This window comes from Balaenoptera musculus, chromosome 5, assembly GCF_009873245.2.
Source record: "Balaenoptera musculus isolate JJ_BM4_2016_0621 chromosome 5, mBalMus1.pri.v3, whole genome shotgun sequence".
NCBI classification, from domain to species: domain Eukaryota; kingdom Metazoa; phylum Chordata; class Mammalia; order Artiodactyla; family Balaenopteridae; genus Balaenoptera; species Balaenoptera musculus.
This window is the reverse complement of record NC_045789.1, coordinates 59,731,066-59,755,533: the sequence shown is the minus strand read 5'-3', so window position 1 is coordinate 59,755,533 and position 24,468 is coordinate 59,731,066. Positions and strand designations below refer to the sequence as shown.

The 24,468-nt window shown below is 38.2% G+C and overlaps 1 protein-coding gene across 8 annotated transcripts in view; it reads left to right on the top strand.

The window, feature by feature from the left end:
- The first annotated feature begins 5,030 nt into the window (after positions 1–5,030).
- Positions 5,031–24,468, top strand: part of ADGRL3 (adhesion G protein-coupled receptor L3) — an 851,742-nt gene continuing 832,304 nt past the window's right edge. For 3 of the 8 annotated variants that reach the window (XM_036853248.1, XM_036853247.1, XM_036853253.1), the window contains exon 1: positions 5,707–6,265. The gene's annotated coding sequence lies outside the window, so the exon portion shown is untranslated. Of the gene's footprint in view, positions 6,266–24,468 lie in introns of all 8 variants that reach the window. The other 5 variants (XM_036853246.1, XM_036853244.1, XM_036853251.1 and 2 more) reach the window with 4 other exon arrangements.

Genomic DNA, 24,468 nt, shown 5'->3' with positions numbered 1-24,468 from the left:
CAGGGTTGAGGAGCAGAGCCCAACAGGGTAGCAATATTTTACAAAGGAACAGAGTCGTACCCTTCTGTTCCAGGCCACAACAATCATTATTAAATATCTGGTTGACCATGATATTTTCATTTGTAACATATAAGCACATTTGCCTTTTCAAGAGGGAGACCTTAAGAAAACAGTGTTGGGTTTTTGAATATTTTCATATTTCTAGAGTCTGGAATCTAGACATTGTGATGTGATATTTTTAAGGCAACTATGTTTATATGAGTGCTGAGTACTTCTCCAAGAACCAGTGTTCTATTGTTAACATTTACAGCAAGTGGCTTAAAGCATTTGGTGTTCAAGCTAATTTAAAGTTATGAAAGGTAATTTAATTGTGGGATCTAAGACAAAGTAGCTGGGATAGTTACAGAAAAAAAAGAAGCTTGTTGTTCCTTTCATAGTCATCCAGAACTGGCATGCATATATGCAAACATTACAGAAATTATGAAAAGGAGTCGAAAGAGACTCTTCCATTGAAAAGAAAAGAAGTCAGGATATTAAAAAAATGTTAAACACTTAATTAGGAGAAGCTGTTTATAAAAAATATCTAGATCTAGATTTACTTTATCTAGATCTATAGATAAATTTCCAGGTCATTTAGAATGTAGAATACACAGATCCTCTTTTGGATTGAAAAAGAGTAAGGGTGAATTGCTTGAATCAAGGTGAGAATAGATGATACCAAATCAGCAGGGATATATAACCTGGGTAAGATTTTACAATCTTTTAAAATAGGTCCTTTGATGTACATCCCAAGGATTAGAGAGCATCACTGGATACTTCTTAGAATTAAACTATCCCTTAGTCAGTCAAATATGTTCTGATCATATATATATAATCTACACTTGAGTCATTATTCTAGTGAACCCAAGACCCCTTGGAATTCTAATCATACCATGGCAAACTAGGAATCTGAGTATTAAGCTTTGCTGCCTGCTTTGCAGGTGTGATTTACCCCTGATTACCTTGATTTGTCAGTATATCTAGGCCCAGTAGCATTTAAGATTGTAACTGCTGATAATTGATTATTAGGGAGTATTTTTCCCAATGACAAAAGCTCAGTAATTTTGTGAAAGTTTACGTCTGGTTGAAATAGAAGGTCATTTCATTGAAGGTGGCATTGTCTACTGTCTGTAGTAGGGATTCATTTAGTTACTAAAAACCTGAAGTATGCAAAGCTCAGCCCAGGGTGGTGCACAATGTCAAGTCACAGGCTGAGGAAGAATTAAATCGTTAAAGAATCCTGATTTTCAGTTGGACTCATGACTGCCTGGAATAGTCAACATTTCTTGTTATCCTTGTAGCTAAGTGTTACCAGCTCACCATTTCTGAGGATTAAATGAATGGGCAAATGGTGTGTGCAACTTCAGGAAAATGTCTCTGGGTGTGAGTATGCCTTTCTTTTCTTTTTTTTTTTTAAATTTATTTATTTATCCATTTTTGGCTGTGTTGGGTCCTCGTTTCTGTGCGAGGGCTCTCTCCAGTTGCGGCGAGCGGAGGCCACTCTTCATTGCGCTGCGCGAGCCTCTCATCATCGCGGCCTCTCCTGTTTCGGAGCACAGGCTCCAGACGCGCAGCCTCAGTAATTGTGGTTCACGGGCCCAGTTGCTCCGCGGCATGTGGGATCCTCCCAGACCAGGGCTCGAACCCGTGTCCCCTGCATTGACAGGCGGACCCTCAACCACTGCACCACCAGGGAAGCCCGAGTATGCCTTTCTTTTCCTCCTTTTCTTCTCTGCTCCTGCAATGTAGGCATGCCCCCCCACTAACTGAATAACTACCAATTCCAATCAGGTAAGGGCATTTACTGAGTATGCAAAAACAAGATATCTTACATACTTACTTCCCTTATATAACAATTACAACTGAGGTGTGTATCACTATACAAAATCCTTGTCCATACCTCTGTTTATTTCTGTAGAAGTGATATCTGTAAATAGAAACTGTGGATTAATGACATATATATTCTATAAGGCAGTTGACATAATTTCAGTTTTCTTTCCAGAAAAATTGTGTCAGTGTACATCACTAGCATAGAGGCAGGCCTGTCTCAGTACACTTTTGTTAGAGTTTAGTAGTCGGGAACTGCTATTTTTCAGCTAATTTCATGAGTGAAACATGAAACATGATGGATCTGGTAATTTTATATATTTTTTATATAATTATAAAATTATAGTTAATTTTATATATTTTTATGTATTGGATTTATATTGGCAGAACATTTTTCCTTTCGTTTATTGGCCATTTGTATATTTTTTGTGAACATGTTATCCATGTTCTTTTCCTAACTTACATGTGTTGGAGATTTTAGTATGTTAATTATTAATTTGAAAAAATCCTTTGGTCAGGAAATTTTTTAAATTATTAAAACATTTTAATTGTGGTTATCTTATTTGATTGGCTACTAAGCTTTTTTAAAAAATTGGGGGAGGGGTTCTTTTCCATTTTATAAATATTGATTTTTTTCAATTTTAATGGAGTTGAAGTCGACAGGTGATCTTTTTTAAAAACCACTCTAGCGCACAGAGCTACCATGTATAATAGCATCTTTGCTCAAACATCATCTGCTATACTATCTTGTCCCTGAGTAGAAGGTGTTAAATATAGTTGGGTAGCAAAGAGGGCACAGTATTTTATTTGAGTGTATTTTTGTGGAAGGCTCACCTTAGAAAAATATTGGCAAGGGTCATGGATTTCCTGGCAATGGAGTATTGACACTTTGTATCTTAAATCAAATAGAGAAGACTATGCCCATCAGATTAAAAATGATTTGGAAGCATGAAGTTTGAACCTAAAATACAGGTAGCTGCTGTAAAAATTGCTACCTTGACATGTGATTAAGTTGTATAAACCTATTCTTTTCTTTCCACTGCTTTTATTTAACCATCAGTTATTTTTATTCACTTTCTTTTTCCTTCTTGGTTCTTTCTCCCTCATTATTCTGTTTGTAATTTTGCTTATTTGTAGTCAACTCCTCTGTGGTGAATACTTTTAATTATTTATTTAACTCAATATGCTTACTTTTCAGTTAATATATTTCATATTTTGATAAATATATTAATTATATATTGAAATTTTATTCCTTTCACATATCCTACCAGACCTGCCATATTGTGATAAGTCTGATTCTAAAAATTGGTCTATAGGTGCTGTTTATTTATATTTCTGCTGCTACCACTAATAACATTTAATATCTATATAGCACCTTTCATTCTATATTCTATTATCTTATTACTTTTCTACATATATACATTTGGGAGATGAATTGAGTAGTTTCCATTTTGCCTCCTTTACAAATAAGAGCCTCTTGTCACAATTGGCTGGAGTCTACTCTTTCCAAAATTATTTAAGTAACAAGTGACTCCAGATGTCAGTTTATATTTTATTTAAGTACTCAGGGGAATTCATAGATGCCCCATATTAGGCAAATTCAAGTAGCCTAACTTGAGCCTGTGAACATTTAGTTGGTCAGAATTCAGCAATATCATTAAATCTCTTTCCCATTTTTTTTAAAAATAAAAAGAATTATAATGTGCAAAATATTGTGGATACAGATTAATCTTATGTTATACAGATGATTAAAATTTGTAATTTAGATTCCAGGAAGATCCTATAATGTGAAGAGGCATAGAGACAAGCAACTAATAACTTTAAAAGAACAAGAAAAAAGCAGAATGAAAAAGGTGTTCTGTAGAGATACAATCAAAGGGAATATAATGGAAGGGGTGATTATTTGGAATGGGGTTGGTGAGAAAAGGATTTTTGGAGCAGTTGGTACTGGAATTGAGCTTTGAAGACTGAATGAGATTTTGATAGTCACTGGTACTGGGTATGGTCTGTTAATTCGAATGAGGTTTTATGTTCTTCATATGTTGACTCTACCTCCCTAAGAACTGGGAGAGCATTAGACCATTCTGAATATATTATATACATTCAAATATAATTTGGATATAATGTGCTTGTTGGATGCATATAATAAATCTTAGTTTCTCCTGTAATGGTAACCCGAATGTATTGATATAGAAAATAACACCTTAGCCATTTCAGATTATGAAATTTTAGAGCAGGACAAGACCTTAGAAATTATCTACTTAACCCTCTCATTTACAAAGAAGGCAGAAAGGGGTTCAGTAATTGACCAAGGTCACTCAGTTAACTTGAACAGACTTTTCCTCTATCACAAGGCATTGCTTTGGAATCGGCACCTTTCTGTATCCATTATGGTAATTTTTATCGATGTAAAATAAAGTCACTGAATCCCCACATCCGATTATCAGAAGGCACTTTAACGGCTGCAATGAACTTGCACGCTGAGGTAAGTTTGAAGGAACATAAAATGGACCAAAGGCAGAAAACGCACTGGGACTCGGTACCTGCATAATGAAAATATGGAATAATCTGTACCTGTAAAAAGAGACACTGGCAGTACTTTCAATCTGACGTCGCTTACTCACCTGGGGAGGAATGAAGGAGGAAGAGAAGAGGGGAGAGAGGGAGGGGGGAAAGAAAGAGAGAAAGAGGGGAGAGGGAAGAGGGAAGGCTAAGGGGTGGGGGGGCGGGAAGAGAGAGAGAAAGAGAGAGAGCGAAGCTTGTCTCAAAGCCGCGAGGAGAGGTACCCTTTGTTTGACAAACCCTGAAAGGAAAGCCTCTTGTAGCAGCTCTCTCGTTCCCACCTCCAAGCGTTTGTCGAGCTGCTAGGTGGAGCCCGCGCGGTGGAGCCCGAGCGCACTCCAGATCCGGGTTTTGCCTCCCGCCACCCCTTTCTCCGGCGCAAGCCCCCTCCTCGGCTCTCGGCGCTCTCGGAGCTCGCCCGCCCGCGGCTCATTCTGGCCTCGGCTTGGGCCCCGGCTGCGTCCGCCGCACGCAGGCTGCACGGCCCCGGCGCGCCCGCGCTCCGACCGGCTCTCGGCGCGTCGCCGGGTCGTCTGCTCGCCCGGCACTGCTCGCCCCAGTTCCCAGGAGCGGGAATGCAGATGCTGCCGCTGGTACTGGTGGGCGCCGCCGCTGCCGCTACCGGCTTTTCCCGTACTGGTCGTTGCCTCCGCTCCCGCAGCTGCCGCTGCTGCCGCCTGTGACTAGCCCCCTCCCCTTTCTTTCTTCTTTTTTAGCCTCCGTCCTCTTTCTCCGGGTGTGCGCGCGCGCGGGTGGCACGGTTGGCTTTGGCCGGAGCTCGCTCGTGTATGCGCGTGTGTGAGTGTGCGTGTCTGGAGAGCGCTAGAGCCTTGCTCGCTCTCGGGGAGTCGAAGAAGACACAGGACCGAAGAGGCGGCGGCGGCGCGGCGCCCGGGGCCGCGCGATGAAGCTCCCACATGCTCGCAGCTGCCCGGCCCGGCCGGCGAGCTAATCAGCCACCCTCCGGGCTCTGGGCTCCGCGGCCCCCGGGACGCAGCCCTCGGCTGCCCGGCGCCCGCTCCACCCGCGCGTCCCCTCTGTGCACCCGGGAAGGAGTTTGTGTGGCCCTCGCTCCAGCTCTCTGCACAGGTTGCGGGTTCGAGAGGAGACCCTCGGCGGGGAGAGAACCTCGGGAGGAGAAGGAGGAGGGTTTGGCGGAGAAGAAGCCACCCCTGGCCCTCGCGGCTCCCCCTACCTTTTCCCTCGCTCCCGCTCTCAGCCGGAAAGGGGAGGACGAGGAAGAAGAAGAAAAAGAAAGGGGGTGGGGTGGGAGAACTGGATATAAAGATCGGCTGGGGGGATGGTGGAACATTTTTGGTCTCTCCAGCAGCGTCTTTTCTTAAGCGGCAGCGGCAGCGGGAGGAAAAGCAGCCCCAGCTATGACTGCCGCATGTTAATAGCTGCCGCTTGGGTCCCTCGGCTGCTGCTGGAGACAGAGCCTGACTCCGAAGTTGTGCAACTGTGGACTGGAAGAGACATTTGAACCCTCCACTCCCTTTGCTCCGTTTTTACCCCCTTGGTGTGTGTGAAGCGAGGAAACGTAAAGGAAGACAAACATTTGGCTTTTGCCCCCTCCTCCCTTCCCTTTTCTTCATGGCTGTGTAGCAGAAGAAAGGGGGAAGGAAAGACTTTTCGTTGTTTCCTTGGCTGGGGTCTCCACCCTCCTGCTGCCTTCTCTGCGCTTTGGCTATCATTCTTGGACACGTGCAGTGGGGGTGTCTTCGCTGGGGCCGCTCGGTCTTTTGCCCCGAGCTCCATGGCTGGATTGTGGAAACCACCGGGCTGCAGGTTGTTGAACAACTGATGGGACGATCTCAGGGACCGGCGGTTACGAAAGGTAATTTATTCTTCTCACACTTCCTGATAGTGGTGGCCCTGGCCCGGCGCAGGCATCTGCGTCCGCGGGGCAGGCAACCGAGGGGGTGCAGGATTCACGCACACTCACCCTCCCACTCACACACTCGCCCGCACACACACTCATCTGATCGTGATGCGGGGCGGGAAGGGAACCTCATGGCTGGTGGGCGCTGGGGGTTGGCACGGGTTCGAGGTTTTTCCAGCTATTGGGCGATTTGGCGGCTGAGAGAAATGAAAGGGAGAGTTGACCGGGAGCATTCGCAGTCCAACACTGGGGGATAGGAACGGTTTCCACCTTGGGAATTTTAACTCCCCTCTCACCCCAGTGTCATCCCTTGGTAGGAACTGAATGCCGACCAGGGGGCGCCTTCTCTCTACCGGCTCGGAGCCGGTGCCGCTGGAGGCGTGAGAGGGCTGGAGGACCGACAGGGACCGGGTGAGGCGCTGGGCTCAGGGGTGATGGGGACTGCGGGGCGGTGAGTCCGCCGCGATCTTCTCTAGACGCTTGCCTGGAGCATCCATGGTGGCCGCGTTTGCCCAGGTCGCGCCCCTGAGTCGCGGAGCCTCGCTACCTCCCCGCACCCCGCCCGTTGTGTCCCTTTCACGGCAGTTTGGTTTAGACCTGCTTGCTTGGCCTTTGTTAGGCGGTTTTGGCTGGAGAAAGCTGCCACTTTCGTGGGTGGCCCGGGGCGGCGCGGTGTTAGGAGTGGGTACGGGGCGGGGGGCGGTGTTGCACGAATCGGGGTGGCCGGGGCGCCGGGGCGGGGTGGGCAGAGCATCGGTGGCGGCGGTCGGCTGGGTTACAGGTAGGAGGGCAGGTGCCCCTCATCTTCTCGCCAGTGAAGGGAAGGCTCTGGGCTGCAGCGGAGCGTCGGTGCCGCCGCGCGCCCGCCGATGGTCCCACATCGGAGCTCAAGGGCTAAACGTGCCAGGCCCCTAGCAGTATAGGTGGGTGGGTGTGTATGTGGGGTGGGGTGGGGGGAATCTCCGCTGCCAGGGTTAATTGGCAGCAGGGTCGGCGTGTGCCTGTTTGTGTGCGCGTTCGTGCGCTCCGGGGATGGCCCGGAGATATTTGCGGGGATGGCAGAGCTGGTGCTACTTGAGCTGAGCTTGCTTATCGAAATCGCCTGGGATCCGCTTAACTGGAAAAGCTGGTTTGAGGAGGCCGCGGGGGCCGATAGGGATTGCGAAGAAGCCTCACTGTGTCCCCTCTCCCCTACTGAGCACCTCTGAGAGATGCGTGCAGCGCCTGAGAGTCTCTGGTGCAGCGCGCAGGGCACCCCAATTTGGCCCTGATGAGGACCAAGGAATAGAGTAGTCGTCTCTCGGGCAGATTGGAATAACCAAGTAAGCCAGCATAACCCTTGGTCCCCGGAATTCTCTGGCCACTTTCAGATAGGAACGTGCGCTGTTTTATTTATGGCCAGAGGTATCATAGCAATCGGGCGAACTCGAGGTGTGCGAGCCACCTCTGGGTGTCTCCTCCCTGTGCCTGTGTGTGATCTTGCCTGCGGTAGTTAGAGCACATTGTAAACAACGGTGTAAGCAGCGCTGCCACAGTCTCCTTTAGAGCCCAACCTGGTGGTGTCTTGTGTTTACTTTCCTGGGTAGATTACTCATTAGGAAGTATAAGCCTTCTTGCCCCTCTGATTTTACATCCTTCCAGCCAGCTGCTGGGGAAACGATGAGACGCATAGACTCTGGCAGGAAGGAAAAATTGCCTTCTGTGTTTTGCTCTGAAGTAAATAGGCGATCTGCTAATTTAGTGTCATATGGGTTATCAACACTAGTTAAAGAATGTCATTGCAGAATCTACAAAGAAACAGTTCTTCAGTAATTTTTCATTTGGAGAATGTACCTTATTTCCCTGTGAGATTAAACAGAATTTAGCTAGCTTTCCTTGGTATATTTTTCAATCTGTAATGGTACTAAATGACCTGGAGTTCTGGTGCCCAATTTGTCTGTATGTGGATTAGACAGAATTGTCAGTTCTTATATGGTATCATCAAAAGAGGTTTCCAGACGTTTGTCTAGGAGTTAGAAGAATACTTGCATTGAAATATCTTCACCTTTGTTTCACCCAATCTTTTTTTTTTTTTTGGTGACCATGGGTTAAAAATGTACAAAGACAGTTTTAAAAAGTTGGAAAGCTAAACACTTTTCAGTTATTAAAAAGACATTAAATTGCTTAGTTGTAGATTAGCTCTGACTGCTTTTGTGTTTGTTGCAAATGGCTATGTTCTATTTTGTTGAAAAAAGTATAGCACTGTAAATGTGAAAGGGTACTTTTTTTCTGGGTACCATGATTTCCACATTTCTTTCAATTTTAGGATTTTGACTTCTTGAAAAAGCTTAGGTTGCCCCCCCCCCAAAAGGAATACTGAATCATTTATGCCTGATCTTGATTAAGTTATATTTTTATGGGATAGTGCTGGTGGCAATTGTCTTAATGCAAACTTAGGGAATTGTGATTTCATCCATGAGATTCTAGCTTCATATATTTCTTTCCTTCCTAGAGGGTATGTGTTAAAGCCTTTGCACTTGCAAATTTCTTAAGATTAAAGAATACATGTCCTCTCATTTTAGAAGATCTAATCACAGTGTTTCGGAGCCCTTATGTTGGAAGATTTGATCAGATCTGTTCTTTGTTTCCTAGCAGCATGTGTTTCTTAGCAGTCATACATTCCACAGGTCCTGATGTCATTAGAACTGTGTCTGTCAGTGTATTGTGTGCTGTCTTTAGCTGAAGGTGAATGTGTCAGAAGTGCCTGAATGCCATTCCCTAGCACTTCTTCATAACTAAATATTGAATAACCTGCTTCATTTGTGTATATGGTTGACTAGACTATTTCTATAAACTCAGGGTAGGAGGAATGATTAGTATAAAGGTTTATGTGAACTATTCAAATTTTTTAGATAGATATGTTAGGTTGCTCCAGGCATCCCTGGCCTGAAGAGTGAGTGATAAGCCAGCATGTGATTTGCTTGATGGGTAAATGCTTTTGATGTCTCGTTTTAAGTTGCTTGGTGTGATTATCCTTCAGATTGAGAGCCCTCCATGAAAATATGAATGGAAGGTCTTTTAGAAATGATTTTCTTAATGATAATCTTCTTGCCTTTTGGAGATTTAAACATTCCTTTCCATGGGGAATAATAGTGAGTATGAGACTTTCTGGCTCCGGCTACTGTGCCTGACATTGTTTCTAGTAGTTGGGAAAGGCAAAATTTTTATGGACTTGTCCTTTAGATTCCTTGGTGAGTTATAGCCAAGTTAATCCTAAATAGAAGATTAAAAAAAAAGTTTATCAAATGAAAAGAATTGAAGTCAGTCAGATAATATAATGCTAAACTGAATTGTTTTTCAGATTTCATTTAGGCTGCTTTAACTGCTGGATGAAACTCTCTTTGAAAAGAGCTGCCAAGTAGGAGTGACAGTTACTATTAGAAGTGGGGCAGTTTTGCCCAGAAATCAGCAAGGAAAACTGATTGTGTATTTAAAAACAAAGGGATTTTGAGAAATGTTATACAGCCTTAATTTAGCATGGTGTGAATGCCTAGAGCAGTTGGAATTAGAGGGAGATGATCTTTCCTTAAGTTTTGCAAATGACTATTTTCCCTTTGATTTCTTAGATTTGCATTACATTCAAAATATGCAGTTGCTCACATAGGGAGGAACCCTAAAGACAGAGGCTATACTGTAATTTAGCATTTGTTTGCCTTCAAGGACATATTTACGCTTAGATTACTATTACATTTATGTCTTTTTCTTTTATGCAAATGAATTCCCTTATAGAAGACCCAATTTTATAATAAAATATAAACTAAAACATTCAAATATGAGTAAGGGCCTCCTGACATTTTTCCTTTCTTGTCTGTGTGTGTGTGTGTGTGTGTGTGTGTGTGTGTGAGTATGTATGTGTGTGTGTGTCTGTGTGTTATTAGGGAGTTGTTGATCAGTGAGGAGAAAAATCCAGATTTTTCATTGGCTGTGATTTTGATATTGATGTTTACTGGTCACTTTGAGAGAGTAGTGTGAGTATGCCTGTGAATAGCATCTGTGAGCCCAAAGATGTATAGTTTTCCCCAAATCTTTTAATGTCATTACCCTGGTCTGAGTGTCTATGTGGCCCAATAAAATTAACTCTTCTACTGCGTAAAGTAACCAGGTGTAAGTTTTTTCTTAGAATTGTTAAGTGTGCTCATGCACTCACAAATACAAAATATATATAAAAAATTAGCTGTCCTACTCTGAATTCATTGAAATTCTCCATTTGTTTTAAGGAGTGGATGAAAGGGGAGAGTTCTGCCTGTATTTGATCATAAGAGATTCTATAGATCTTAATAATTTATGTCTTACTAATGTCTTATTGACACTTAAGAATTTAGTTTAATGTTAATGAATTTCTTCATAAGAGTGATACATATACATATTAGAAACTGTTAACATTTGATCCACATTATTCAAGAACTTAAATGGAATACTGTTGGTGGTAGTCCTAATTATTGTGAACATTATCTCTGGGATAGAAAATTAAATCAACCAAGTGAATAGTGCTATCTGGTAAACTTCTATTTCAGTTATTTTGTAGAGCAGACAATCCTCTCTTTTCGAGGTGTATTCTGGGGAAATCCGTGGTTCTTTGAGACCCTTTCAGAGGACCTATTAGAAGAAAACATTTTCATAATAATGCTAAGATGTATTTTACCTTTCAATCTCATACTTTAACAAATGTACAGTAGAGTTTTCCAGAAGGTTCATGATATGTAATGACATCATTGCTTTGCTGGCCTATGGCATGTGTGCTGGTGTATTCTTGTGTTTTAAAATTTTACCAGTTTAACTATTAATATATAAATATTGATAGTTAAACCAACATAATCAACAGTTACTTTAGGTCATCAATTTTTAAGCGTGTAAAAGGGTCCTGGAACCAGAGAATTTGAGAACCGCTGAAGTTGACTTTTCAAGATCTGCCTCCTTGTACTCAAAAGTTCACCCCATTGGACCATGTAAAGAGCCATCTAGGATGAGAAAACAAGTAGATTGTTCAAGTTTTAAAGAAACACAAGCCATATGGGTATTTTATTAATTATTTGACATTTTCATTTTTCTCTTCCAAATGTAGAAAAGCTTGTTTTTAGTCCCCAGTTAGTGAAACAGAAACTTTAAGGCTGCAGGTCTCTAGCCTGACCTGCTGGCAGTAGCAAAGTAGCTACTGGGAAAATTTAAAATCTAGGCCCCAGGTCTTGATATTCTGCTACCTGGAGAGGCAGAATGTTGTGGTGGTGACGAGAAGGGACTCTGTGGTGTGTTTGCCAAGGTTTGATAAATTATTTGATTTTTGACAAGATGTTGGATCCTCTCTCTATGCCTCAATTTCCTGGTATGTTTTAATGGGTATGACAACTATACCTAATTCACAGTTTGTTGTGAAAATTTAATGGAAAAATGTATGCAAAGTGTTTAAAACAGTTCCAGGCACATAATAGGATTGTAACTATTTGCTACTATATCATTATTATTATTTACTAGCTCTCATGAGGGTCCCACGAAACTTTAGTCAATTCCCCGTGTGATTATGTGATTCAGATATGCAGTTATGTTTTAGCTCATTGCTTTAGAGCATGTCTTAAAATGCTATTAAATTTGAAAATTTCATATAAAAGATAATCTTGGCTTTATTTTACCCTTCTACTTGAAAACTTATGAAGATTTACTGGGATTGTTTTTGTTTTTTTTGTATTGTAAGAATTAATAAAGCACCTTCTTAGTTTGGGCCAAGTTTGAAATTCGGTAGAGTATGAATGCCCAATTAAAATGAGATTTCAAAGACCCTAATTGAATATTTATGTATCTTGGGAATTATTAGGGAGGAAATCACTTTTCTGAAGTGATATTAAGACGACTCACTACGCTCTTAGTCTGTTAATCACTATCTAAGCATCACAACAGGCCATTTTCAGTGAAAAGCATCCTTGGGGTAATTATACACTGCAGTTCTGATTGTTTGTGAGTGGTGACATGCCTAATGAGTAATAGAAGCCCCACATAGAGATTAGTTTTAATAGTTGCTAAAGTTTAAAGATGACCTGTAATATTATACTTCTGAACGGCACTTTGACGTCTATTTGAAAACTTTATAGAGATATTTATAAATTATGTGTATAAATTTGGATATATTTCATGGCTAGTTTAATTTCTGACTTAGGCCTACCACTATGAAATTAGTACTGTAGCACTAATCTTCTCCAGCATGTTGGCTAATCCTGACTTAGTGCTGTAGAAACTACACTATACTCCTTAGATGGGCATAGCTGGGCACTGTCACTGATTATGAACTGCTCAGAAATGGCCTTTGGAATGAGAGACACTTGAATACGGTCCCAATTCCACAACTTTGTAGCTGTTTCATCTCTCTTTGTGAGATAAAGGTAATAAAATCTGCATTGCTGGTTTGGGGTGAGGAATAGGAAGTGAATAGAAAAGTACCTGATAAGAGTGAGCATTTAATAAATGGTAACTATTATTATTAGTCAGAGTAGTATTAGAAATGTCCTTAACTACCGGTATTAAGAAAACTTAGCTAAATCAAATATTGTTTTTTTAATTGAAGAGTTCTTGATGAGCTAGGAAAATCAATAGCATTTTCTTAAGCAGTTGAGAAAGGTTTAATGTGTATTTTTGTCTTTTCCATATTCTTTTCCTCTCTCCTTTTTTAACTTTTTGTTAAATACCTATTTCTCAGTTCTTCTTCGTAATCTTAAAACGTTATGCTCTGCTACTAATGCTCCCCACAGATTCATAATCCTGACAGGAAAATATTTTTGACAGCCACCAAGTGCTGTGTCTGACGATTGACTTTAAATCAGGTATAAAATGAAAGTAGCAATTTAACTTAAGACATTTTAAATTAAACTCCTGATCATCTTTTCACATGGCGTCAGCAGCTCTTTAAGCTTTAACTGCATCAGAATATTCTACAGTGTTGTAACTAAATGATCATAAACTTCCAAGATTTAAGGATTTCCCATATTTTTAAAGGATTTATAATCCCAAAGTTTAGTCCTCATAAGATTGCTATAAATGCAGATGAACCCTTAAAATTCAGAACCCCAAATTGTTTTAAAGACTAGAAGTATGGAAAGGGTCATAAATAAGTCCATGTTTTAGAATGAATGTCTATTTCAATGACAGTTGCCAATAAGAGAAGTTAGTAAATCTGTGACTCTTACATCTAATCATTCATCGTTTTATGTTAAAATGGAAAAAGTACAACATGGTTGGTGGTAAGAATGAATGAAAAAATAAGCTGCATGTTGGACGTCTGACTTGCTAAATTGTACCAGGCTTAAGTGTTTTAAAGTATGACTCAAGAAAAGGAAAGCCGAGTAGAAAGATACCCCCTTCTGTTTGATCAGCTTGTGTTGGTGTTTATGCATCCTGCAGAGGCAAAGTGTGTTACTATTCAAGACGGCCCCAGTGGCTCCACGGTAGCCTGAGATTGTGAGAATAGGGGAGAGACTCAAGCCAGTTTTTGATGTTCTGCATGGGTGGGTAACCTGAATACTAAAATGCATTCCATTGACAGCTGACCCTGTAAGAGGTTTTTCAACAGTCTCCTGTTTTGTTTTCATTTGGTTTGGGTTTTTTTTCCCCTTTTCCTTTCCTCAGAGCTCTTCCAAATACTTTGGATAAGAGGAAATGGTCCTGGAGGATGGTCATCTTTTTGTATGAGATTTTATTTCTGGCCAGAACGGAAGGGCTCAACTGGTTTACATTTCTGTCTTTTGTTTTTTTCATATTTTCAGCGTTCTTGATTTGTCAGTGGCTGATGGTTGTCGTTTGAACCTTGATTCAGAATACTGATCATGACTTCAAGGAGTGGACAAAGAGTCTATTGAGAAATAGTTTTGTGTTAACATGAGGCATGTCTATATCTGTAGACGTTCTTCTTTATATTGGCGTTAACTGTTCAGTCAAATTTGTTTATTGAGTTTTAATCATATTATTAACTATAGTTGACTTTGAAAGAAAAGCTTAGGCATACATTTTCTTTTAAAATAATATACCATCATTTTTAAAATTTTAGGCATGTTCAATTAAATTTTACTTTAATTTTCAATAATTTTTATGTATGACAGTTAAATATTATTTTGCAGCATTCCAAAATGCAGCATATTTTATGATAACATATCATTTGTCATATGGACTTAAATTCAACTTAAAAGATTTAGTAGAATGGGTGTATTCATTATTTGTCATTTAATTGCAGACACCTCCAACTAGCTTTAAGCCATAATGATTAATTTATTGGGAGGTTATTGTGTTTCTCACCTATAGAATCTTGGGGAAGGATGGAGGTTTAGAAAAAATTAGAAAATATTAGCACCTTGAATACCACCAGGATTCTATTCCAGTTGCATGCTCCTATGCAGACTACCACTTTTCCTTCTCTCTGCCTCCTGGATTCTTAACCTTTCACCACAGTCTGAATTAGGTACCCAGCTTTAGATCAATCTACTATCACCAGCTTACTGGAGTCAATAAGGATATTGCAGTTCCTAGGTGGATGCACTAATAGCTTGAAGAAGGGAAGGCTCAATTAAGAGAGGGATCATGTCTACAGAAAAAAGTAGAGGGGCTGATAAAACCTGAATGTCCACTACAGTGATCCTTTGTTAACTCAGACAGATCAAGCATTAGGAGAATTGGTTAGGAAAGCCATTAAAATGGGTGTACCCTTTCCTTAAGCAGCCAAAGTGATCGTGGAAAATGGTTTCCTGCTTACTTGACCCAGAAAACCCAACAAAAACATGCAAATCAAGGGATTCAGATTTTCAGATTCAAGAACATCTGTGAAACTGCCCAACTTGTCAAGGCTATGCATGTCTGAGAAGCCATCAAATATCCGAAAGATGTCATTTACATAAATAATGTATGCCATTCCATCTTTCGATGGTGGAGTTGCTGCCATCGTACAATGCTGAACAGGGGACACTGGAGACAGTACTTAGAGTGCTGAATTTTTGCTACTCTTGCTTTCAAATGCTGATCTTACAGGTTTAAGTGTAGATTACTTAAACATTGAGTACCTCCAGGTGAAAAATCCCCCAAGATGTGTCATTGGGCATGGAACTCATGGTTGAGTTAACTTATGTATGAGCTCCACTAGCCACATTAAGATGGTTCTTACTGAAAAGGAACAAATTGTTCCTAAACCTGAAGTGGAGGTTTCACAGAAGAAAAAGTTATCCCAGAAGAAACTGAAGAAACAAAAACTTATGGCATGGAAATGAATACAGCATAAAATAAATGCAAATAGAAGTAAAAGCAGAAAAAATGGATTTACAGATATGAATTCATCCATCTGTTTAAGACATCTAATTATTTTACACTTGCTAGTGTACTCATTATGTCATGCTACTGATGGGAATATATGTTTCTTCAAGTAAACCTTATGTTTAGAGGCAGAATATTCAAAAGTACATCATGTAGGATATTTCAAATAATTGAGTATGGATAACTTTACTAACTAAAGAATCCAATGAAAGTATACTTCATCCTATCCACTAATAATGTCATTGAAATGACAGACATCTAATTTGGATCCATTATTACAAAAGCTAGAGTCTGGGTAGTGTTTAATGCTGTCACTTGACCAGCTGAAGTTAAAAGGTGCTTTAGAGCTATCATTTGTATAAGTTGGGAAACCTCTTAAATTTATTGTTTTTTATTTTTTCTTTATTCACCACAGAAAGTTGTGTTGACTTTTCATTTTAAATTACCAACTCAATGTGAATAGTAACGTCAGATAATTTGGGAGAATTTTTAAAGGTTAATAGAAACCTTAATTAGAAGAACTCCCATGTTCTTTCATTATTGTTGCAATTCCTTGAAAAAGAAAGAGCCCTAAAAATTAGTAGGCTGTCAACATTTTATGATCTGACATTACTAAGTGAACTTTGGGAGTATTTCTTTTTTTGGTGCATTTGATTAAACATGTGATCTTATCTTGGTGAAATAGCCTGCTGGGCTGCAGACAGTAGAGTTCAGAAATGAAATTTGCTTAGAGCCTCTGAGCAGACATTTATTCAGTGAGACCCTTACTGAATAATGGATGATGGTGAAATTGCAGTAGTGTGTATGTATGTTTTCTTGCTTGAATATAGGGGTTGAGATAAAGCAACAACAAAAAAGTAATGGTGTATGAAAGAAAGCATTAGATTTATAAATGAGAAATTAACCTGCATTATTTTAAATGAATGAACTATCTGTGTGAAGGACTCATAGTATCACTGTCAGAGGATGGTGTACTAGGCCATCTGCTTTGTTTTAGTAATCTTGCTGAGTTACTTCCTTTTCTGCTGCTGTCTCTTAGCTTGGTATATGTTATTCTGGGATTTATGCCACAATCCCAATGTATATCATTTATGTATGCTCTTTTGATTCTACTTGGGTGCCAGTAATAGCTGAATTTTGATTCCTATTCATTCTTCTCAATACAACTTATTCTACATTCTCAACGATCACATTTTAAAAAGTTATTTTTTTCTGATATGATATAGTATGCTTGTGCTGAATACTTGTGAAATATGGAGATATGTAAACTCAAAACAGAAATCAACCAGTATATCATAATATAATGGTACATTGCCATATTCACAGAGGTTATGTCACACATATTTTTAGCTTGATTATCCATGTATTGTATCCATGTATTAGCATTTTACGTGTGTATGTGTGTTTGTTTTCGTAGAATTGAGGTTGAAATATATTAAATATATAGAAAGTTTGTATAATTCTCTCCAATTTCCCAATGCCATTAGTTTTTTGAGAGCATCATTTTTAATGTTGTAAAATGTTTCATAGTGTGGACACACTATGATGTATTCAAACAGTTTCTTATTCATGTGGGTTGTTATATTTTGCAAGGATAAATAACATAAAGCTTGGCCTATTCTCTGATGATTTTTGTAGCACAGATTCCTTGAAGTATAGTTATTAGCACAAAGAGTAAATAATGACTGTTTGACTTTTACTACTTGGTTTCAGTGATCCACATGTAGCATTGTCCTCTGTGCATAAATGGTCTTCTTTTTGGGAAATTTTTAAGAATTGTTAACTGTCAGTTGTGTAGTTAGTAGTTATTAACTCTTCATTATTTATAAAGTTAGTAATTTACCAATTGTTTGGTAATTCTTAAGAATTACTAACTCTCATTTATATCAATGTATCAAAGTTAAGGTCAGTAAAATACTGTAGTCAGTAATTTAAAAAATGAAATTTATTGGCTATTAACATTTAAATAGGACTGTGCCTAATGTCTTTGAATTTAACATAATATTAAACCAGAACCATACAGTGAATCTAATTATGAAGAATTAAGAAGTCCACCATCCACTTTATGTCTCCATAAACTTCCTTAGTTTTGTTCTCTGCTTTGAATGGACCTGTCTCTTAAGTTCATCTAAAATCATCACTTTAACAAAGCTCTTCTGTACGAAACCTCTCATGGAAAAAGAAAATTGGTGGGCTTGATTTGGGCTATTCTGAAATTTAAGGATGAAAAGGAGGAGTAAATTGTCAGTAAACACATTTATAGTAATTGAAGGTTGTCTATAAAAGGAGAAGGAGATCAGTAAAGAAAGTAACTAAAGAGAATAGTATGGCTCATAATTAGTAAACATGAACTCAATTTTTGCTAGGTCTAAGTTCAGTCAGAGATCTGTCCATAGGGATTAGAGTGAGGTAAAAAAATGTGTTTGGTAGCACTTAAGTCAAATGGAAGAGGAAAACGGTAGGCATGCAATGCAAATTTTTATCATTTTTACGGTAATGCCAATATCTACTGAATTTAATTTCATTAGTTCATTCTTTGGTCAGAGGGACTAACTGTTCTAATTTAAACAGCATCTTTGTGATTTCTGCTTCTAACCATAAAGACATAGATTTAAGGTACACTTCTAACAGTCAAGTTGGAGACCAGTTCTTACTTCACTTTCTGTATTTTCTTTAAATCTGCACCAGAACATATTTATGGGACTGAGTTTAATGCTAGGTTAATAATGAGTGTATAACTGCTTGAATGGGCTTTGTGGACCTAGAAGAAACAATTGAACATGAAAGCCGTTTTTGAAGTTACTGGTGCAAGATAAATTCAAGTGCCATTGAAAATTGCCCTGCACCTGCATGTGGAATAAAAGGCATAGAAGGAATCCTAAAAGGCACACTCTTGCACACTTTGTTTCCTCAAAAAAAAAAAATTGTTGATTAGCAACTCCCCATTTGCTAATCAGTGGGTATAAAGTTTCAGTTATGCAAGATGAGTAAGTTTTAGAGCTCTGCTGAATACATTGTGCCTATAGTTAATAATATATTGTCCACTTAAATATATGTTAAGAGGGTAGATCTCATGTTAAAGCTTCTTAGCCACAGTAAAAAATTTTTTATAAAGTTACTTGTCAAGAATTGAACTGACTTGCCCAAAGTGACATGGCTGGTTTATAGCATATGCTGCGTTTTATCAAGGGATTTCTCAGCCTTGCACTTGAGAATTCTCATTTCTGATTTCAGACATCGTCTCTGCATAGCTGTATCACATACTCATATAACTTTTCTAGGTCTGTTTCATCGTAAGTAGGGGATAGGGCTGGGTGTTCTTTCTCTCTAAAACAACCATGAGATAAAATAATATGAATAAAGTTTATTAGAACAGAATACCTTTGTTTACAAGTTAATCTTTCAAAAATCTTACCTATTAAGGTAGTTGATTTTATAAGAATTTTCACATTACATTCTCCTAAAGAGTTAAGCTATTGCATGTGGTATTAGTGTATTTAAAAATATAAAATAGGTTAGACATTCTTTTTTGTGACGGTTTAAAAAGAAAGTGATATCATGAAGATATTTTGCATTCTTTAAAAATGTTAAGGAATGTAATAAATTTCTCTCAAATTTCTCTATATTTCCCTACAGTTAAGGATGCTAATAAGTTCTCTTTAATAGTCAACCGTTCTAGGATATGATACAGGATTTGATAGAGTTTCTCATATTAGCTTTCTTTCCCTTATGTTTACAGATCAAATAAATTCTACATCCAGAACTCTGGGCTCACAGTACTGTTATCTTGTATCAAGGCAATTTCAACATGTCTTCATTTATAAAGCAGAAGTGTATACATTGATATACTTAGTGTATACTTAGATATATACTTAGTGTTTCCCTTTCACTGTTTTTTTATCACATGGCTGAATTTATTTACATAAAATTATTACAAATTATTTTAAGGTTTAAGCATTAACTTGCATTTAGTTCTATATTAATGATCTTTACTGAAAGTAATAAATATACATGTAGAGAAATACAAAATACAGGAGCATAATGTATATTAATGAGAAGCAAAGAGGTTAAGTAGAAAGAGAGCAGAAGCTTGAGAGTCAGAAGTGCATGACTTCCAACCTGCTCTCTGTTATGACTCTGAAAATGTTACTCAGCCTCTTCATGCCTTAGTGTAAAATGGGAATAAAAATAATACTTACCTGTCAGAGTTATTGTTAGGATTAAATGAGATGATGTACATAAAACATACAGCACACTGATAGCTTGTATACCTTGTGTTAATTTTTCATAGATCTTTGAAGCGATGCCTTCTTTTAAGTGGGACTCTAAATTGTTCTGCTTTTTCTGCAGTTCTCAAAAGACCAGCTTTATGAAGTCACTGATTTTTGTCATTCACTGTGTATTTGTTAGCACCAGATGTCTGCAGGATGCTGGGGATGTGGAACATAACATGACAGAAAGAGCCTCTGACTTTAGCACTTGCACAAATCATGGAAATAAAGAGGTGTTAAGCAATGTATCTATCATGAATTATTTGTTAAAATTCTGCTAAATCCTACAAAGGTCAAGTCCAGGATACTATGAGATAGCAGCAGGGTCAGACCTTGTCTGAGCTGGAGGGTGAGTGGGTCTGCGAAGACTTCCCAGAGCAAGTGACATTTGAACTGAGATACGAAGGTTGAGTAGGCAGCTTTAGAGAATGTGCTGGTTCACTGCTCCCTTCACATTCTGTCATTAGGAGAGCTCATCACAGACCCAAGCATGTTCAAGTGAGGAGGTTAATAGAGGTGAGTAAAGGGAAGAAGACTGAGCATGGTTACCTTGATTTGACAGTAGGGACAACACACCTGAATTTTTCATTTTACAGGGAAGCTGAGTTAACACAGAGAATGGTTTACTATTAGTTGTCTGCCTATAATACTGAATTTCAGAATGTCATAAAGTATCTGTTGACCATAAAGAATGGTCAGGCACTGTGGATTTGAAATGAGGAGAGTAGATAAGATCTATACAGATACTGAAACCAAGATTTCTTAGTTTAGCTTTAGACATTGTATATCTGTGTGTTGTGACTAGAAGGGAGTTTTACTCCAGAAGTTGGTTTCTATTCATTTTTATCCTAACTTCTTCCCATGCCCATTGGCTTAGTAAGTGTCTGGTGTCTTTTGGTTCTGAGACACTCTGTAGAAATGGAGGAACTAGCTTTAGGAATACCAGTGCTAAAGTTTGGCAGTGCTATGGTTATGACTCTTTACTTGTCAAAGAACAGCAGTAAAATATCAATATGGAAAACAATTGTTAAGAGAGACATGGTATTATTATTTAGTAAAGATAGCTGACTTTTTCTAGCATCTCTCCCCTGCTAGGATTAATCTTATTATTTAAATTTTTGAAGGCTTTCCACAGTATGTGATGATAAAACCGATTTTATTGTTATTTAGAACAAATCATTGAATGTGAATAAAATAATGGTAAAGTATGTTCTAGAAAACAAATGATATTAGTTTAAGAGTCTATGAGCAAAAGGATAAATAAGTGTGGTTTAAGAAAATTATCTTAGTGGAATAAAAATTTTAATATAGGAAAAATACTGTAGTAAGAAGTAGCAAATTTGGGATCATTAATCTTTTTCATCCATTTATCAACATTTATTGTGTGCTTCCTGTGTGATAAAATTAAACACAATTGTGATAGAGATTAGAAAAAGGAAAATAATGAGTTTTATGAGAATATTTGCCCCAAGGATCTCAGGCACTCCAGATGAAAGTTTTTCTCATCCTGCTGAGCCCTGGAGGATATGTAGAAATAGGCCAAGCAGACAGTCTTCCTGAAGGAGGGAACCTCCAGTATCAAGGCCTAGAGTAAGATGGAGCTCAGCTCGTGTGAGAAACTCAGGGAAGGTCCTAGTAGCTGGAAGATAAGGATTGAGAGAGGAAGTGACATGAAATGTGGCTAGGGAAGTAAATGGGAGTCCAGAATTTGTAGTGTTTTTTTGAAGTTTAAGTATTTTGGACTTTATCTTAGGAGCAGTGGGAAGTCATTAAAGGTTTGAAGCAGGGAAATACCAAGATCAGATTTTCATTTTACAAAGATCATGTTGGCTGTTCTGTGTAGATGTCATTGGAGGGAGGCATCAAGAGGGGATACGGGGAGACCAGTTAGGTGAGAGTCTAAGCTTCTGCTGCACCCCTTCTCAGCTGGGAAGTGTAGGCCAGAGCTTCATGTATAAGGAAGGGGTTTGTATTAAATAATATCCCTTTCAACTCTTAATATGCTACTGTACTCAGATTATAAAGACATGGGGGAGTGAAGTGATGGTGATCATTATTTAAATTACCCTATCGGTACTTATTAATTTTTACTCATCTACCTGTTGATATATTGTTGTAATACTGTATCCAGTTGTTTCAGATTTATTTTTCACCTAAAAGTTAAAATCCATTTTTGGAGACCTATAATATAACTAGAATTTTTTTATATGTTTGTATTTTAAATGCTCCACAAAAATCATAAAATCAGATGTTGGGGCCACATTTGATTTAGTTAAGAGGGTTTATACCACAAAATTCTTTCATCTTGGTCAAAGTGATTTATTTGTAAATCCTCATTTCTGAAGTCATTCAAAGGAATTCCTATCTTAATGATACCTGAAAAGACAGTAATACATGTTTCTTGCAACACTACAGTGGACTGATAGTCTGAGTGACAAATGCAAAAAAGTTGACTGTATATTATTTAAGACTTTCTAAGACATTTTACCTCTTATATCTTTCATTAGTAATTTAAATATTATATTTCCCCCTTGTGTTCTGTTTTCTAATTCCCCATAATACTTTTTTTTATATCTCTTTTATGGCATTTATGACATTCTGCCATGCCTTTTGATTATTTCTCTTCTTGTTTTATACTTGTATGGAAATATAATTTCATTTAAGGCTGGGAGTGCTTTTAGTTTTTTCATAACCTGGAGTACCTGATTACATAAATGGAGTTTGTGTTTTATTTTGATAGGTTAATTTTTTTTAAAGATGGAGGTGTGTAGTATGTTAGATAAGCATCATACATGAAATATGTCTTGTATGATTTTAAAAATTAATAGCATAACCTCTAATAACTTGGCTGTGTCCATGACACTTAGTGATTCAGAACATGGACTTTAGGGTCAGATGAACTTAAGCCTAAACTTTGGAACTACATGCCAAGTAATAGCTGTGTGACTTTGGGTCATTTTCTGGGCCTCAGTTTACTCTGTGTATCAGTGGGCTAATTATATCTATTTCATAGTGAGATTATGAGAACTAAATTAGTTTCTGTCATATAATATAAGGTTTGGATATTGTATATGAGAGTCAGACGGGAAAAATAGGTGCTATCACACTTGCACATAGCAAGAAGGAGTAGAACACAGTGATTCAAGCCATCTCTTTTTATCCTTTGCTGCCAAGCTTTTTGCAAGATTGACATCACCCCAATCTGTTGCCTTCAATCTTCATGGCTTTCCATTTGGAATCATTTTGTCATGTTACTTCATGAACACCATACTATCTTTTTTTTAATCTCTGACTTATTCTGAAAGGAATGATTGATTATGCAGCAATTTATGAGATACAAATGGAAGCCTGAACACTTGCAGGCACTGTCAGGTAAGAATGTCAGAAATGCCTTTATTACTTATTTCTAATACATTCTGTAGGCATATATACCTAATACATACAGGCTATAAAATATAGTTTTCTATACTTAGTATTTCAGGGCCGACAGTCTTCCCCTTTCCCCAAAGTACATTTCCCCCTAAATCAACTAATTTTAGAATTTGAAGAAAATTGCTTATTTTAAAAGGGACAATTTAAACAAACAGTATTACTGTCACAAATAATTAACTGATAAGGAGGACAGAGTATGAGCTCAGAGTCCTTTATCTTGAATAAACTTCTCTCATGTTGAATGGAATACAGTTTTATAAAAACATGAAACAATGAAGAATTATGACTAGGTAAAATTAAGCAAAATTATTGGTGATTTTGAGAAAAAAGTATACAGTTGGTATGCATAATAATAACAGTCTAGTTTTCAAAGATATTTTGTAGCCAAGTATTCTGAAAGCAATTGCAGGTGTGTAAGAACTAGGACTTGGTGCCCTTTATACTTGGCCTGTGAGAACTTACTCTTCAGAGGTAGGCTTGTAGTATGATGTCAATATTTGTATCCTCTTGAAGAACTGCTATTTCAATATAAGATATTCTCTGTTCTCTAATTATAGTATGTAGAAGAGTTACAGTTTTAAACCTCTCTTGACAGCTGAAAGGACTTTTTGAAAGAAAGTAAAAACCCTAAGTTCTGGGTAATTGAATATCTGATATTACTTATAATCCTGACTGCTCTAAAAGTGAATTAGTAATTTTTCCATGAGTTTTTGAGTCTCTTATTGGAATTAATACTTTCTTCCATAATTAAGTTGTTTTATTATTTATTTTCTTCTGAATGTTGTATTAAAAAAACTGTGAAACACAGAGTGACACAGTTAAGCATATCAAAAAAAACTTACTTTGAACAATTTTGGGTAATTGTTGCAAACCAGATGTTGCTAAGTTCTTGTTTAATCAGAGATAAAAAATATTCGCAATATAGTTTTGTCTAGCTGTCAGCTTAGATAAATGAATCCATTTCAATCAGCATGCTCCTAGTGAAAAAAGGGAGGGGATATAATAACATTTTTCTAGCTACATTTGTTGAAAATAAATATTAATCTTCTATGTGGTTAAAACTATGCTGTGCCAATTTCATCATAACCATAATTGCGGAGAAGCCTTTTAGATTTTTTTATTTTTATGAAGTTTACTTCT